The sequence below is a fragment of the Myotis davidii genome, unplaced genomic scaffold, assembly GCF_000327345.1.
Source record: "Myotis davidii unplaced genomic scaffold, ASM32734v1 scaffold332, whole genome shotgun sequence".
Taxonomy (NCBI): domain Eukaryota; kingdom Metazoa; phylum Chordata; class Mammalia; order Chiroptera; family Vespertilionidae; genus Myotis; species Myotis davidii.
This window is the reverse complement of record NW_006285779.1, coordinates 3849714-3865642: the sequence shown is the minus strand read 5'-3', so window position 1 is coordinate 3865642 and position 15929 is coordinate 3849714.

Sequence of the window (15929 nt, the reverse complement as noted above, 5' to 3'; positions counted from 1 at the left end):
ATAACGTCGCTGGAAAGTGACACGCGATTTATTATTAAAGTAATGCGGGGACGGGAAAGGTTTAATAAACGCGCTGCGATGCCGAGGATTATTCACCGCAAATAAATGAGAGCGCGGGCGGCGTTTTAATAAATAATTTCCCGCCGCTCCCGGGGGATGAGCGGAGAGCAGGAGGGGGAGCTGAGCTGCTGCCAGAACTCCGGCGCCTCCCCTCGGGTTTCCGAGCCTCCCCGCCTGTGTGGTGCTGGGTTGCTCACACCGACGAGTGAGTTCCAGGAAAGCTGGCTCCGAGAGGTCCGGGCGGGAGGCGGGAGAGCCTGTGCCCCACCCCTCTCCTCCCACCTCCGGGGTTTTAAGTAGTTTTGCATAAGATGAGCGAATGCGCTGCCTTCGGGCTCCGAACCAGAGATCGGGAGTCAAGACCGGGCAGGAAGTGTTCATCAGGACCAGCTCCTTCCCAGCCCAGGGTCCAAGTCCCGGGGTCTGGCCATTCTCCTCCCAGCTTTTGGCTGACCCAGGCTGGGCGTTCAGCGTGTAGAGAGCCGCGAGAGCTATGTGTACAGGTGTAGGGGGGTCACGTGTGTGCAAATGACCCTGCCTCCCTCCTCGGGCGTTAAGGGGATGGGTCACTGAGCCTGGCTGCTCATTAAGAGGCTCGGTGGCCGGGGAGGAAGGGCCATTGAGCCTGGTCTGAACTTGCCTAGTCCTGGTGCAGCCCAGTCTCTGGCTCGCTGGTGAAGGGGGTGGATTTGAGCTCAGGTGGAGAATTCGGAGCCCCAAGGGGGAAGTCCGCCCCTTCTACAGAAGCCTGGAGGCCCAAGAGTATGAACTGGATATCGGATAGGGCCGAGATTGCGGACTTTGGGGACCAAGGACACGCCCAGCACGCTGGTGGGTAGGGGAGGGAGGGGGAAGCTTGTGGGGTACACAGGCTCCAAAAGTTTTGTGCCTCAGATGAAGAGTCGACATCTCTGGCGACACCTCTGGCAACACTTGGAAGTACAGTGGTGAAAGAGTGCTATCTGGTGGATACTTGGGGTTATGGCAGCCAGATCTGGGCTAGATGTCTTAAGACAGTTAAATCGGCTGGAAAATTTGGGGTAAAAAGGTGTTTCGATTTGTATTCATTTATGTATGTGAAGGTGTACATGCATGTGTAGTATATATGTGGTATCTGTGTGATATCTATATGTAATAAACCAGTATGTCATGTTCATAGTAGTGATGTGTATGTGTGTCTATATGCACTATATATGAGGTGATATATACATGAATGTACATATACTAGTATATGTTATGTGTGTGAATTATCTAAAGGCATGCATATGTATGTATATAACCATATAGGTGCACATATGTCTGTGTGTACCTAAGCATTATATATGTGTATGGATGTATTGTGTGTATACATTTGCAAGTACATGTTCCATTATGTGCCATTCTTTCAACAAATATTTCTTATGTGCCAGCACTGTTGTATAGGGCTGGAGATACATCACAGAAAAACACATTGTCCCTGCTCTCATGGAGATTACATTCTATTCTAAGATGTGCATGTAAATAAGTTATGTACATAAGTGTTTACAGGAGTCTGTGTGCATGTATGTCTAACTCTGTTTCTGGGTGTATGTGTTAGGAGTAGACAGGCTTACACACTCTGATGGGCTTGGAGATTCCCTGTTGTTTTGCTCAAAAGCTCAAGTCCTGTCACTTAGGACTATTGTAAGTGTGCAGACAAGGACAGAGGGAAATAGGCTGGGGACATAGGCTGATTACCTTCTAGGCTATATTTTAGTTATTTTCTCAGCCCCCTGAATGACTAGATTCTTTCTAAAATGGGGAACAGCTATGTAAGTCCATTCAGAGTAAGGAAATGTGAATGAGAATCAAGTCTCCCCTCTCCGCTCAATGCAAAGCTCCTTAGGAGGAAGACGATGGGCTGGGGATGGGTGGGAAAGGGGTGCGGGAGGCTGGGGGTAGGAGTAGGTTCTCAGAGAGCAGCGATGAGGGCCTTTAGAGACTGGAGGGGTCAGGTCTGGGAGGTAGTGAAGGGAGCTCTGGGACTCAGTTGCAGACAATGAGGGTGGTTTGCGAACTCTTGGGGGAGGGAGGGATAGGCTGGTGGATAGAGATGGAGCCTGAGGGGAACAATGAGATCAGGACCAGGGATGGAGTTGGAGGGGCAGAGAGAGGCTCTGTGGCAGAGAGAGACCCGTTTTGGGGTGGAATTTGGAGGCCAGCTCAGGTGGAGTTATCCCTCCCTTCCTCCCACCCCTTCCTTCTCTGTACCAGGGCCCCCAAACTTCTCTAATCCTCTCTCTACTCAAGCCCGGTCCCAGTTATACTGGGGATGGAGGAGAAGGGCTCAGGCCCCAGGGCTGGTCCTAGCTTAGCTGACTCATGGGAAGAGGGAAAAGGTGAGGCGGGACTGCCAACACCACTGTCCCATGAAGCCTGGTCCCAGTCACCTGGGTGATCGCCATCCGCGCTGCTATTCCAGCTTGTAGTTTAGGCTCAGTTCAGGGGTTTCAGACAAGGGTGGGGCCTGGACCTAGAAAAGGTCTCAGAACACACTCCCCCACCCCACCCCCCACACATTCCTGGGACTGAATTGGGAATGGTGCTTCCGAATCATTTCTTTTGTCTTTCCTTCCTTCCCATCTTTTGCTAGATGTCTTTCAGACACAGTCAAGGCCAGAAGTCTCCAGGTGCCATCCTCACTCTTGCTGTTCCCTTCCCTCTCAACCTTCCATGCTGAACCACGTCATCCTAAACCATGGTTTTTGTCCCTTTATTGCCTCTCCTCCCTCCTTCTCCTCCCTCCTCCCCCCCGCCCGGACACCAGGGTTGAGATCTTAGATCCCTGGCCTGAGAGACTGAAGACACAGGTTGATTCCTGGCCTAGATTTATTTTTGACATTTTCTCTGCCACCTGGACAACCTAAGGCTCTCTGAACAGGACACACAGTTATAAAAGTCAGTATCGGTGACAAATGTTACCCCCCAATCAAGTCTTACCCTGTCCTCTGGGTGAGCAGCACCTTGGAAGGCAGGATGGACTTGTGGGTAGGAAGTGAGGTCTGGAGTCCCTGGAGAAAAGACAGGGTGCCTATGAGAAGTGATGGGGTCTCCCAGGATGACAGTTGAGGACTATAGGGGCAATTATTTCTGTCTTCCACTTGCCACCCACCAAGATCACTGGAGCCGGGCTGGGAAAGCCCTACAGGTTTCCTGGACTCAGCTGGCCCTCATAAGGATGCAGGCTCTAACTCTGCCATTCCTGCACCCCCTGCCCCCCTACCCCCCCATGTGAATGGGTATCAGAAGGAGTCATTCTGGGGGCAGCACTGGGGGTCTCTGGGGACAGTGGTCTCTGAAGGGATGGATCTTTGGGAGCAGAACTGAGTTCAGGTCAAGGCAAGGGACATGAGGTTTTGCAGTATGGGTTTGAATCTCAGTTCTGCTTTTCTTTTTTTTTTTTTTTAAAGATTTTTAATTCATTTTGAAAGAGAGGAAGGGGGAGGGAGAGAGAGAAACATGTGAAAGCGATGCATTAATCAGCTGCCTCCTGCATGCCCTCTACTGGGGATTGAGCTCAAAACCCGGGCGTGTGCCTTGTCCAGGAATTGAACTGGCGACCTTTCCGTGCACAGGATGCTGCGCAACCAACTGAGCCACACCGGCCAGGGCTCCATTCTGCTTTTTAAGTGCATACCTTGGGCAAGTTTCCTAGCTTCTCTTCTTCTGTGTCCTCCTCTGCAAATGGTGATAAAACTTACTCTTTAGGGGTTGTGATGAGATCAGAGATCTTATAAATAATGTCTCTGGAACACAATATGCGTTCAACAAATGGTCGGTTTGCTGTTAGTATTTCTGTGTGGAAGAGCTGCGTGGAGATGGAAGTGGGGTACCTAATGCAGAGTTTCCTGCTGAAGTGTGTGTGCTGAAGGATGGGAAATCATAGTCTTGGTGCCTGCCTGGAGGAGGCCTTAGGAATTGGGCTTAGGAGGAGGGTAAGGTCCAAGGCAAGGTGGGGATGGGAAGGGACTGGGTTTCCAGAGAGCATAGCAGTCTTCACCCGCATTTCAGCCCTCCGCAGGGAGCCCCTGTCAGAATCCAGGGCTCTATCTCTGGGCTTGCTGGGAGGGGCGCCCCCTAAACTCACCTCCATCCATCTCCTTTATCTGGGCTGCTGAAGGGCTGGAGCTCCGATGGGGCCTCTGATGGGGAACAGAGACAGACCAGGCGGAAGCAGCCGGAACTGTGCTGAGCTGGAGCTGAAGACCGGGCCAGGGGGTCAGTGAAGACAGATAAAGCTCAGAGTAGCTGGTGGCTCAAGGGACCTGGGAGGAGGGGCAACAGGGGCTGAGGGCGGGCTATGTCCTGGGAGGAGGTAAGGGCCGGAAGCTTCTGATGGGGACCGGTGTCCATCAAGGACTTCAAATGGCCAGACCGGGTCTTTAATGACTCTGGGAGGAGGGAAGGGGCAGCGCTCCATCTCCCAGACGTGGCTGCACGCAGGCCAGGGTGCTGTCAGGGGTAAAGGTTGGTCCAGGGAGAGGCTGGAGGCAGAGCTTCTGGGACTGCCTTACCTTTAAGGCAGAAATGGGAAAAAGGTTGGTAAGCGATTCTTCGGTTTTAGTTCCCGTTTTAATTAACTTTGAAGGGCTTGTGGCCTCCCTGAACGCCTGGGAGAGGAGCAGAGCAGACGTTTATTTTCCTCTTTTCCCTTTTAAAGACAATTTTATTAAATCACTTTGTTTTCATTCCGGCTTGAACATGGGGCATTTAAATGGAAAAGTAATTATTTCACCTTGTTTGCTTATGGAGAGAGGAGAGTCAGGAGAAGGAGGGGAGGAGGCCAGTGAGAGGAAGAGGCCGGCAGCTTCGGCTGGCACACTCGCGTGTGCACGTGCACACGCACTCACACTACACCAGCATCAATGTCCACAGCCTCACACTGGCGTACACTGTGTACCCACAGAAAGACATGCTGGGTCCACACCCTCCCACATGTAGGCACTTCCCTACCTGCACGCACACGCCCACGTTCCCCTGAAGACACAATCCTTCACCCCAGCCGTACCTACAGGCAAACGCTGTCTCCTGCACACGCACGGCACATTGTGCTCACAGTACAGGCTCTCTCATAGGTACCCATAGACACTCCTTCCAAGTGCGTGCGCGCGCACACACACACACACACACACCACTCACACCATATTCAGCTCCTCTGGAGCCCATTGAGTTACATCATCACAAATACACACAGGGTCAGACACACAATTCTCATTCTCAAACACACAGTGCACCCTGACAAGGATGCCTGCGGACAGACTGGGGTGAGGTGGAAACCTAGCCATGGAGAAGGCAGGAGAGTGGTGGAGCTCTCCTTCTCATGGGGGTTTCTGGCCCCCAAACTTACCTCCCCACTAGGCTATTCCACGAGCCCCTTTCTTTGTACCTATAATGTTCTTGGAATGATTGCTTGTGACCTTGATTCTGCAGCCTCTGGGACAGAGTGGCTCCCGCCTCCCTCTTCCCCCCCTGAACCCAGATTGCTGGGGCTGCACGGGCGGAGGCCAACAGGTCTCCAGGGCTCAGCCTGGCCCTGCCAGTGCAGGGCTCATAACTCGGGCTTCCCCAGCTCCCGCCCCTCCCCTGCTGCACGGACTGGCTTTGGAGGGGTTAAAACTTGGGTAGCCCGCCCCTCACTACTCCCACCCCTGGCTGGTACATAGAGGGCCGGGTTTACAGGAGCCATACCTGTACTTTGTCTTCATCTGTCACCCCTTCTGACAGTCAGATACATCTTGTGTGGGGGGGTGAGGGCGGGGGAGCAATAATTAACCTCTCCCGCTTCATCCCCCAAATGCCGCTGCCTTGGCTGCAATTGCAGCAGGGTCTGCAGGAGAGAAGACAGGGAGGGAGAAGGAGGAGTGGAGAGGGGGAGAGGGGTAACGGAGAATGCCTGAGAGGATCCAGGGAGGAGGATGCCGAGAGGAAAGGCCCTGACGTTTTTATTGCCCTGCCAGCCTCTTTTCTGCACTCCACTCTCTTCCCAGGGAAGGGCAGGGCGAGGGGAGAGGTGTCAGAGAAAGCCTAGTGCCGTCACAAGCTCATCTTTTCCCTCACATCCCAGAGTCCAGGCCCCTGTTGAAGGCTGGGGGGTGGAGAGTGGGGGGTGGGAAAGGGGTGGATTTGGGGCAATAGCCGTGTGGTGAGCTTTGCACAGGGACACATTGGACTAGAAGGGTGAGTTGGCTGGCATAGATGTGGGGGACACCATGCTGGTGTCTCACATTTATGGCAAATGACTAGAGCTTGCGTTAAGGATTGATTTTCTTCTGATCAATAAGGGGGGAGTGGTGCCTTATGTTATTCCTGGAGAAGGCAAGTGACTCCCGTGCCAAGGGATTGTGGGATCAAAAGGACTCCAGAATTAGGGTGGGAGATGGAGGACATGTCTAAAAAATAAAGGGCCCTAGCCAGTTTGGCTCAGTGGATAGAGTGTTGGCCTATGGACTGAAAGGTTCCAGGTTCGATTCCGGTCAGGGGCATATGCCTGGGTTATGGGCTTGATCTTCGGGGGGGGGGCGGGGGGGGCTATGTGCAGGAGGCAGCCAATCAGTGATTCTCTCTCATCATTGATGTTTCTATCTCCCTCTCCCTTTCTCTCTGAAATCAATAAAAACATTTAAAAAAATAAAATAAAGCCCTCACTGGTTTGGTTCAGTGGATAGAGCGTCGGCCTGCGGACTGAAAGGTCCCAGGTTCGATTCCGGTCAAGGGCATGTACCTGGGTTGCAGGCACATCCCCAGTGGGAGATGTGCAGGGGGCAGCTGATCGATGTTTCTCTCTCGATGTTTCTAACTCTCTATGCCCCTCCCTTCCTCTCTGTAAAAAATCAATAAAATATATTAAAAAAATAAAACAAAAAGTAAAGGAATTCCTTGAGGGTGGGCTGGAATCAGAGCTTAGATAAATTTGTCTTGAGTTAGATCTTTGGATGAGGCAGGTGGGACTCAGGGCCAGGCAAGAATGATCTGCAGCCAGGGAGGTGAACTCGGATGTAGGTGGTTCCTGCCCACGGGCACATGCTGGGGTGTGCCCAGGAAGGAGGAGGGAGGCAGCCAAGGGGGTAAGGAGAGGTGTTGCTGTCACTGCTGGGGCTGCTGGGGGCGCAGAGCTGGGCCCTGCCTGTCCCCAGGGCGTCCTGAAGGCCAGGGACTCCAGCTTTTTCCATCTCTTTGAGAAGCTGTTAGTCAAAACGGTCACCTACAGCCTCAGAAACAGCACCTTTCTCTGAGGTCTCTGACAGTTGGGGACAAGCTCTGTCCACAGTCAGGGTCCCCGGTTCTCACTCTGCCTCTGCCACCAGCTGGCTGTGCGGTAGAAGGTAAGCCATTCCACCTCTCTGGACCTCCGCTTCCTCATTTATAGAAGGTGGGGTGAGGGACTGAGGAGACAAACCGTAGACACTGCTGATACTGATGTCCTGTAATCTTTTAAAAAATGCATCTTTATTGTTGAAAATATTACATATTTTTGCCCCATTGGCCACCTCCACCCCCCCTTGTCCTATAATCTTTTAAGACCAGAGGACCCATAACCAGCTGTGCCCCCCACTCCCCCTAGAAACATACACAGAGCCCACAAGATTCTCTCTCTCTCTCTCTCTCTCACACACACACACAGCCTCCTTGCCCCATGTACTGTGCATCCCTGGGCTCCCAATCATCTGTAAAATTTGCTGTGGTTGGGAAGGAGCCCGGGGCCAGGGCACCCCAACAGAAAAGCTGACTCTATGTATTTCTCCAAAAAGAAAAATACCCAGCAGAGTCGGAGAGTGGAGCATCAAGGCAGAGAGTCAGCACCAGAAAGGGCTTGCCAAATGGGGAGTGGGACTCTCTGGAGGGGAAGACAGCCCTAGAGAGGTGGGAGGGGAGAGAGAGAGAGAGAGAAAGAGAGAGAGAGAGGCCTCAGCTCAGCTGCGGGGCACTCGTGCTGAGAGTGAGGAGTGAAGCGAGCTGACAGCCTTGTCAGGAAATCACCGCGAGGCTCCCACACCCTCATCTGTCAGGTCCCATCTCCCCAGGGGAGGAGCCCCTGTGAGTCACGGCTGCTGTCTGTCCTCTTGACTCCATCCCCCAAACCCCAGCACACAGCCCGCTCCAGAAGAGGAAATTAATTTCTGGCGATGGCTTTCTTCACCTGGAGAAGTGCTGGGCATATCAGGGCTCAGCATCAGGGGAGAGAGAGAAGCCGAAAGAAGTTGGCCCTGCCTGGGCTGGGCCACCTGGGGTTGTGCTGAGTCACCCCGAGCAATGTGCTGCCTAGGACCCAGCTGGTCTTCCAGGCAGTGTGGCACTTAAGAAAGAAGTGGGCTTTCTTTTTTAAAAAACATATTTTTATTGATTTCAGAGAGGAAGCGAGAGGGAGAGGGAGATAGAAACATCCATGATAAGAGAGAATAGTTGATTGGCCCGCAAGCCTAGTGCCCTGACCAGGAATCGGACCGTGACCTCCTGATTCGTAGGTCGACACTCAACCACCGAACCACGCTGTAGACGTGGGCTTTCCTTAGCAGCACGGAGCCTGGAACAGCAGCGGGTCGCCTGGGACATATCACGGGCCCTGAACAAGGCTGGGCTGTGTAGAGGCTCAGTTCTGCTGAAGGAGGGCTTGGAGTTCAGAGAACGGTTTGGGCAGCCTCATTCATAAAGGGTAGAGTTTCTCTCTTAGCCCTGGAGGTTGAAAGTGAGTTCCGCTCTCACTGGGCACACTCTGGGGTTTCTTCTCGGGGCTTGCCTCCTTTTTCCCTGCCCACCCCCTTCTGTGGGAATAGGTCTCAAGTGCCAGCCCCAACCCCAGCTCTCACTCCCTCCTAGAGCTTCACCCACCACCTTCCCAAGGCAACTTCTTTGTCTTTAAAAAATTCTCCTTATTGTTCTTTACTTAAAAATATAGTACATGGCCCTAACCCTTTTGGCTCAGCGGATGGAGCGTCGGCCTGCGGACTGAAGGGTCCCAGGTTCGATTCCGGTCAAGGGCATGTACCTGGGTTGCGGGCACATCCCCAGTAGGAGATGTGCAGGAGGCAGCTGATCGATGTTTCTCTCTCATCCGATGTTTCTCTCTATCCCTCTCTCTTCCTCTCTGTAAAAAATCAACAAAATATATTTTAAAAAATAAATAAAAATATAGTACATGAATATATGCTTGTAAAAAGTTCAGTTTTGCCCTATCCGGTTTGGCTCAGTGGATAGAGTGTCGGCCTGCAGACTGAAAGGTCCCGGGTTCGATTCCGGTCAAGGACATGTACCTTGGTTGTGGGCACATCCCCAGTAGGAGATGTGCAGGAGGCAGCTGATCGATGGTTCTCTCTCATCCGATGTTTCTCTCTATCCCTCTCTCTTCCTCTCTGTAAAAAACCAATAAAAAAATATATATTTTTTAAAAAAGTTCAGTTTCAAACAATCCAGAAATGTGTAGAGTCAGAAGTAAAAGCCCCTCTTTCCTCTTCATGAATCTTACTCTCTTCTCTATGTTGCTGCTGTTAATAATATGGTGTGTATTCTTCTAGGTCTTTTATGTGTTCACCAGACACACAGAGACAGACACACCACACACACAGACATACATTCAAATTAGGTTTTAAAGTGATTATTGTATAGCTTTATCATGTCCTACTACTATTTTACTATTTGCTCTTTTCACTTAAAAAAATATCAGAGATATTTTCCAGGTCAGTACATAAGGATATACCTCAATACATACAGATATTTCACATGGCTCTCCCCAATAGATTTAACCAATTCCTTATTGGTGGGCCTTTATATTGTTTTAAAATTTTTGGCTTGTGCAAACAACGCCACAGTGAGCTTCCTTACACATATCACATTTTGCACAAGAATAAGTATTTCTGAATTTCAGATTTCCCAACGTGGCGTTACTGGGTCAACAGATACGCACTGTGCAGCTAACTCTGATTTCTCTTCAAGCTTGAAACCCCCATTCCAGGCAAGTACCCCTGGGTGTCTGGAAGAGGGTGGCCTGCTGTTTTTTTTCCAGGTGAATATCTCCAAACACCTTAAAGTCAACAAGCCCAGAGTGAAGCTTTTTATCCCCTCGCCTTTCATCCGGCCACTCCGCCTCCCAGCCTCCTTGGTTTGGTCAGCATCACCCTATACATGCTGGCACCACACCTCGGGTCACCTTTACCAAGGTGTCTGTGTGTCCAGATTTGCTCAGGATCACTCAGCATGTGCCTATTGTCCTGGTAAAATAACTGACAGGATTCCTTTCATGCTCAAAACTGCTCTGGATTGGGTAGTAAGTTAAACGGCCATGCTATCCCTCTTCACCTCTGATTCCTGCTCAGCCCATCACCAAGTCCCACCAACTCTCCCTTCATTCTTCCCTCTGTTCCTTTTACATTGCATGACTCTGAAGCCCACCATCAGGCTTGAATGACAACAGGTTCCTATCTAGTTTTCCTGCTCTGCATCTCTCCTTTCTTCAGCCCTTCCACTCTACTGCCAGTCTTATCTTTTGAAGTCCCTACTTTTATCACGTAACCCTCTTGTTCCCCATTGGCTACAAGAATGACTCCACTCAAGATCCGCCATAATGCCATAGTTCCCAGAGCACATGTCTCCCATCCCCAAGGGTCAGGGATCTGTCTCACCTTATCTGGAGAAGAGGCAGGAATCAGGTACTGGAAAAAGTTCCAGGCCTCCCAACTCTGCATGGATTAGCCTGGGGTGAGAGACACAAATTAATAACGTATGAAGAAATAGACTGTATTATCTGAACAAAGCCTGGAAGATGATTTGGTGTCTCTTTGAATTCAGATCTGTGTCCATAGAAAGAGGCACCCTTGGGGAACACTCCTCCTGCTTATGCGTTCTCTCCCTGCTCCCCTTCTTAGTCCCCTGGTGCCACACAAACCCCAATCAGTTTCCCCCCTTCTCTTGTTCCAGGGATGGAGCTTCAGCGACATCTTTTCATGTTTGGTGGTTTCTGATTTGCTCTCATCCAGCTACTGCCTGCCCACCGCACTCCATTCCATCTCTGAACAGTGTCACAGATGAGCAAAGATCACAGGAACACCCAGCCTTTGAGTGAGGGTGGCAACGGAGAGTGTTGTTAGAGTTGACCCTCAAGCCATTTCAAGTCATACCCTCAGGGGACTATTCTAGGGAACCTTCAGGGGGGCCTGGTCAGAATTCCCTATTCCTCCCCACCATATTATCTGTCCCCCCAACACACACCTGAATCTTTAGAATAAATCTCTGGAGCTCTTCACCAAACCTAAGGGCACCTGCAGCCTCTCCACTCCCTTCCCCAGCATCCCCTCCCCTCACTCGGATGCTGCCAAATGAATGGTGAGCTTGGATGGGTCCTGGTGGCCAAACTCCAAAAAGAGGGGAGGCATCTTGGCCCCTTGCCAGCGTTCTGTCCACGGTAATTTGGCAGGAAAGCACCAGCTGCATATATCTGCACATCTGTTTATGCCTCTGGCTTGTTATTTATTCTCTGGCTTTCATGGGCAGCAGAGCCAGAGCACACCTCAACTCTTCCCAAGTTAGATTAACTGGGAAAGAAGGCTGGGACACTCAGTCACTACAATTGCTGATGTTCATTGAAGGGTATGCCTTCTCCAGCAGCTGCTGCCACTTTTCATAGAGACAGAGAGGAGAGGAGCAAAGGGGTAGGGAGCGGGGAGAGGGTAGGAAGAGAAGAGGGGAGGGCTGTGGAGTTAGAGCTATAGTCATGCTGGGAGTACTTAAATCAGGTGGGCGGACCCCTGACCCCACTGGAGAGGAGGACACTTGGCTAGTCTTTCAAATGCAATTACTCTGATCTTCCTTCTTGCTAGACACCAGATTTCAGCATGTGTGTGTTCTTGGGTGGTGTGGGTGAGAGTCAATCGCGACGATAAGATCTTTAGCAGAAGTTAGGTGAGCTAGGCTTCTTGAGGTGCAGCAATGCCTCTTCTTGAGGGATTCCTGCGGTGCAGTACTTGGTAGTGAAGACCCAGTTCCTAGGATTAAGAAGGAGAAGGGCCCTGGCCAGGTGGCTCGGTTGGAGCGTTGTCTCATACTCCCAATGGTTTCAAGTCTGATTTCCCATCAGGGCATGTACTAGGTTGCAGGTTTGATCTCTGGTCAGGTCATGTACGGGAGGCAACCGATTGATGTTTCCCTCACATTGATGTTTCTCTCTCTCTCCCTTCCTCTCTCTAAAAAAATCAATTAAAAAAACAAAACAAAATAAAAGGAGCTAAAAGAGGAGGAAGATAAGAAGAGAGGGAGGAATAAGAGAAAGGGGATAAGAAAGAAAAGAAAACGGGTGTTAAAGAATGGAGAAACATGTTTGGCAGGAAAGAAAAACAAATGGATGGAGGGGCCTGGAATTTGGAGATTCTTGCAATGGGGAAGGTGCTATCCTTGGTCCTGACCAACAAAGGCCCCTGGAATAACCCAGAGTCTGTGCCCTGGGTAGGGCTCCAAACTCCTTGTAATTTCCTTTGAAGGAGATGGGATGATTTTAGAATAAAGAAAAGAACTGGAGCCTCGTATAATGAGAACTGAATCCACAGGCCTGACTTCTCCCACTATTAGCTCATCTCCCTCCTGCCTTTCCCCAAAGCAAATTCCTGTCCAATCTAATCTCCTTGCAGGGGACAGGTGGGTGTGGGCTCTGAGAACCTGGGCAGGGCTGCTGAGTAAAGGTGCAGGCACCTGAGCCCTGTGGTAAACTTGGCCTAAGTGGGGGAAAGTGAGGGTGCCCTACGGTGGAGAGTGCTGGCCTGGTCAGATTTAAAGCAAATAGACCCTGATAAAAGTATGGACAGACGTTTTGCTTCCACTTTTCCTCCTGATCCTTTGCACAACTTGAATACCAACTCCATTTCCCCCCTCCTTCAAAATGTTACATGTAACGAGTCATTCACAGGCAGGCCTTGCACAGATGGGGGTTTAATCAGCTAGAATCTAAGCACACGGCATTCCAGCCTAATCCAATTCCCATCAGTTCATTAGGGGAAATATTCATCACCCAGAGATTATAGCAGGGCCAAAACTCTGAATGGATTCTAAAGAGCTGTCAGTGGAGTAGTAACTGTACCAGCCGAGACAGGAGGCCAGATTATGTGGCGGGTGCCTGGCAGCACCTGTCCATGCTCTGAGACCACTGGTCCTACTAAGCTATTCATAGGTACCTTTTCCTTTCTTTCTTCCTTCCTTCCTTCCTTCCTTCCTTCCTTCCTTCCTTCCTTCCTTCCTTCCTTTCTGAATCATGTTTACAGGCCTTGGGGCCAGGCACTGAGGGGGTCCGTGTTTAGAGAGGAGATACATGGCCCCTGCTTTTAGGAACCCTCAGTCTAATGGGGAAGACGTGGCTCCTACCCTCCAGACTGCTCTCTGAAGAGTGCTAACTTGTAAGTAATCAGACAGCTTTGTCCTAGAATCTCTAGCAAGAGGTAGGAAATTGCCTCCTCATGAGGGCGCAGGCGCCTAGGAGCATGCCTCCTATCACTTCGTGCAGCAAATGAGAAGCAGGAGTTGAGAACAGAGGGCAGGGTTCAGACTCCAGACGAAGGGACACCGTTGCTTCCTTCTACAGTGGGGGTACTGGGCTGGGGGAAACCAAGGAGAGGAGGTAAGGGACATCTCCAGGTTGGATTCTCCCAGATGGATAAGACCTCACTGATATCAAGTGACCTTTATCTCCTGGTATTGAGAATCTTGAACATTTCCCTGCAGTTCCTGCCCAAATCCCCATGTGAAGTTTGGGAAACTTGTCTGTTACCTCTGGTTTTCCTGATGCCATCTTTCTCTCGTCCATCCTGGCAGTGGTGGTGGGGGGTGGGGGGTGAGACCAGTGCCCAGAAGCACATAGGGGCTGCCATTCTCAGCCCCACATCCTCAGGAAGGAACCAGAGAGAGCATCCAGATCCTGGGACAGAGGGCTGGGAGCTGATGGAGGGGACAAGATCCAGATAAGATATGAAAAAGCAGCTGACCCACAGCGATATTTGGGAGTCCTAAGGTGTGGGAATCCATACTAACCTTCCCACTTAGAGATGGGTCTGACCTACCTGGGGCTTGGCACCTGGAGCCACATCCTGCTGCTGAATGGGAGGTGGTAACATCATCGGGGGCCCGATTCAAACCTCGCTGTCTCACTTATAGTGGTCAGCCACTGTTTTCTATCTGATTCCAGTTTCCTTGTCTCTAAAAAGGGGTGTATAAGCCGGGCAGAGAACCCAGGATAGAGGTTTATTCTCAGGAACTGGCTTATGCCGTTGTGGAGGTTGGCTAAGCAAGTCCAAAATCCGTAGGTCAGGCCACCCAGAGGGAAAGATCAGGACCAAGCTGGAGCCCTGGCCACTGGCAAAGCTGTAGCCCACAGGCAGCCGGGAAGCGAAGGTCTAAGGGAGGAAGAGCAATGGCAGGCTCCGTCATCAGGAAGAGCTCAGTCCCTGTTAAGGGCTCCCCTGGTTAGGCCAGGCCCATGAGGATAATCTCCCTCGTTTAAACTCAACAGATTAGGGACTTGAATTACATCTTCACAATCGCTTTACAGCAGGACCTAACATTTGCTGGAACAACTGGGAGAAGGTGTGTGTTTGCTTCAGAGTGGCCGCCACCCTTCTTTCATTCTCATTGCTTCCATTAGTTGACACATCAAAAAAAAAATTACATGGTGAAAATGATTTTTATGAAGATTAGCTGTTAGGTAGTCGTTAGGAAAGTTCCCACCAGCTAGGAATCTCTCAGCATAGGTTAGTTAAGCTTGCTTAACAGGAATTTACACACCAGGGCTCTGTTTCCCTTAGCAAAGGGAGGCATGGAGGGCCTATCCTTAGTTCTTGGTTGGAAGTAAGGGTGTCTCTATGGGGCTACTGGGGTTTGTGGATGTGGTGCAGGACGGGGAGGATCTCAAGATCAACCAGCTCCAGGGGTGCCCTGATCTGGCTGTTGGGGCCACCAGACCCAGAGCCACAGCAGTAGGTGATGGGAATGGCCCTCGGTGACCCGTGGGGCTTCAGCAGGTAATTACCTGGCAGAAGCTGGGAACTGACAGGGTAATTATTAGCTTCTAATTGCAGGGCAAACCCAGCCCGAGATCCTCCTCTCTAAAGCAGAGGGCATTACTATTTGCATAGCAATTAATTACTTTGGGAGCTACAGAATTTAATTACCCACCAGTCCGCAGGAGCCAATAATTAAATTACTCTAAGAAACAGGGTATTTATTTCCCAGTTAGGCTGAGCAGGTAGCTCCGACCTGGGGGAGTGAGCCTGGGTGGTGACCTCTGAACTAATGGTTGGCCCTCAGCCTGAGCAGGCACACAGCGGCAACCTCGGTGCCCCAGGAAGGAGTGTCTGCACTGTGATGCAGACCGATGCCCAACACACGCAGAGGCAGGCCCCGGAGGAGCACACGGACACCCGGCCCCCTCCCCCAGGGCCGGCACTCGGACATGGGGTGTGGCCTATGGAGTTGGGCACATGCGCCAATATGGAATCACACATGCGATAGGAAGAAGGACACAGGGACGGAATAGGGCATTTTGACTCAGTCATTTTGCCAATTATTTGGCCTAACTTGTGTCAAAACACAAAAATGTATTTTTAGTACCATGTACTTTGGTCAACAGTCTGATTCTGAGCTCATCCTGAAATCTCTTTTCACCCCTGGTTCTTCTCAGGGACTGGTTGGGGTTGTGGGGGACAGGGGTGTGGGGGGGCTCAGGACAGAGGGGCTGGAGAGGGGTTGGAGAGAGGCTGGAAGTACTTATTTTGAACACCACTTGATAAGTAATTTAAAAATTCTGAAAGTTTAATGTTCCTGCACCCAAACGGCCATATTAAATGTCATATATTCATAAGAGATGTGAGCTCATAGAAGACCCT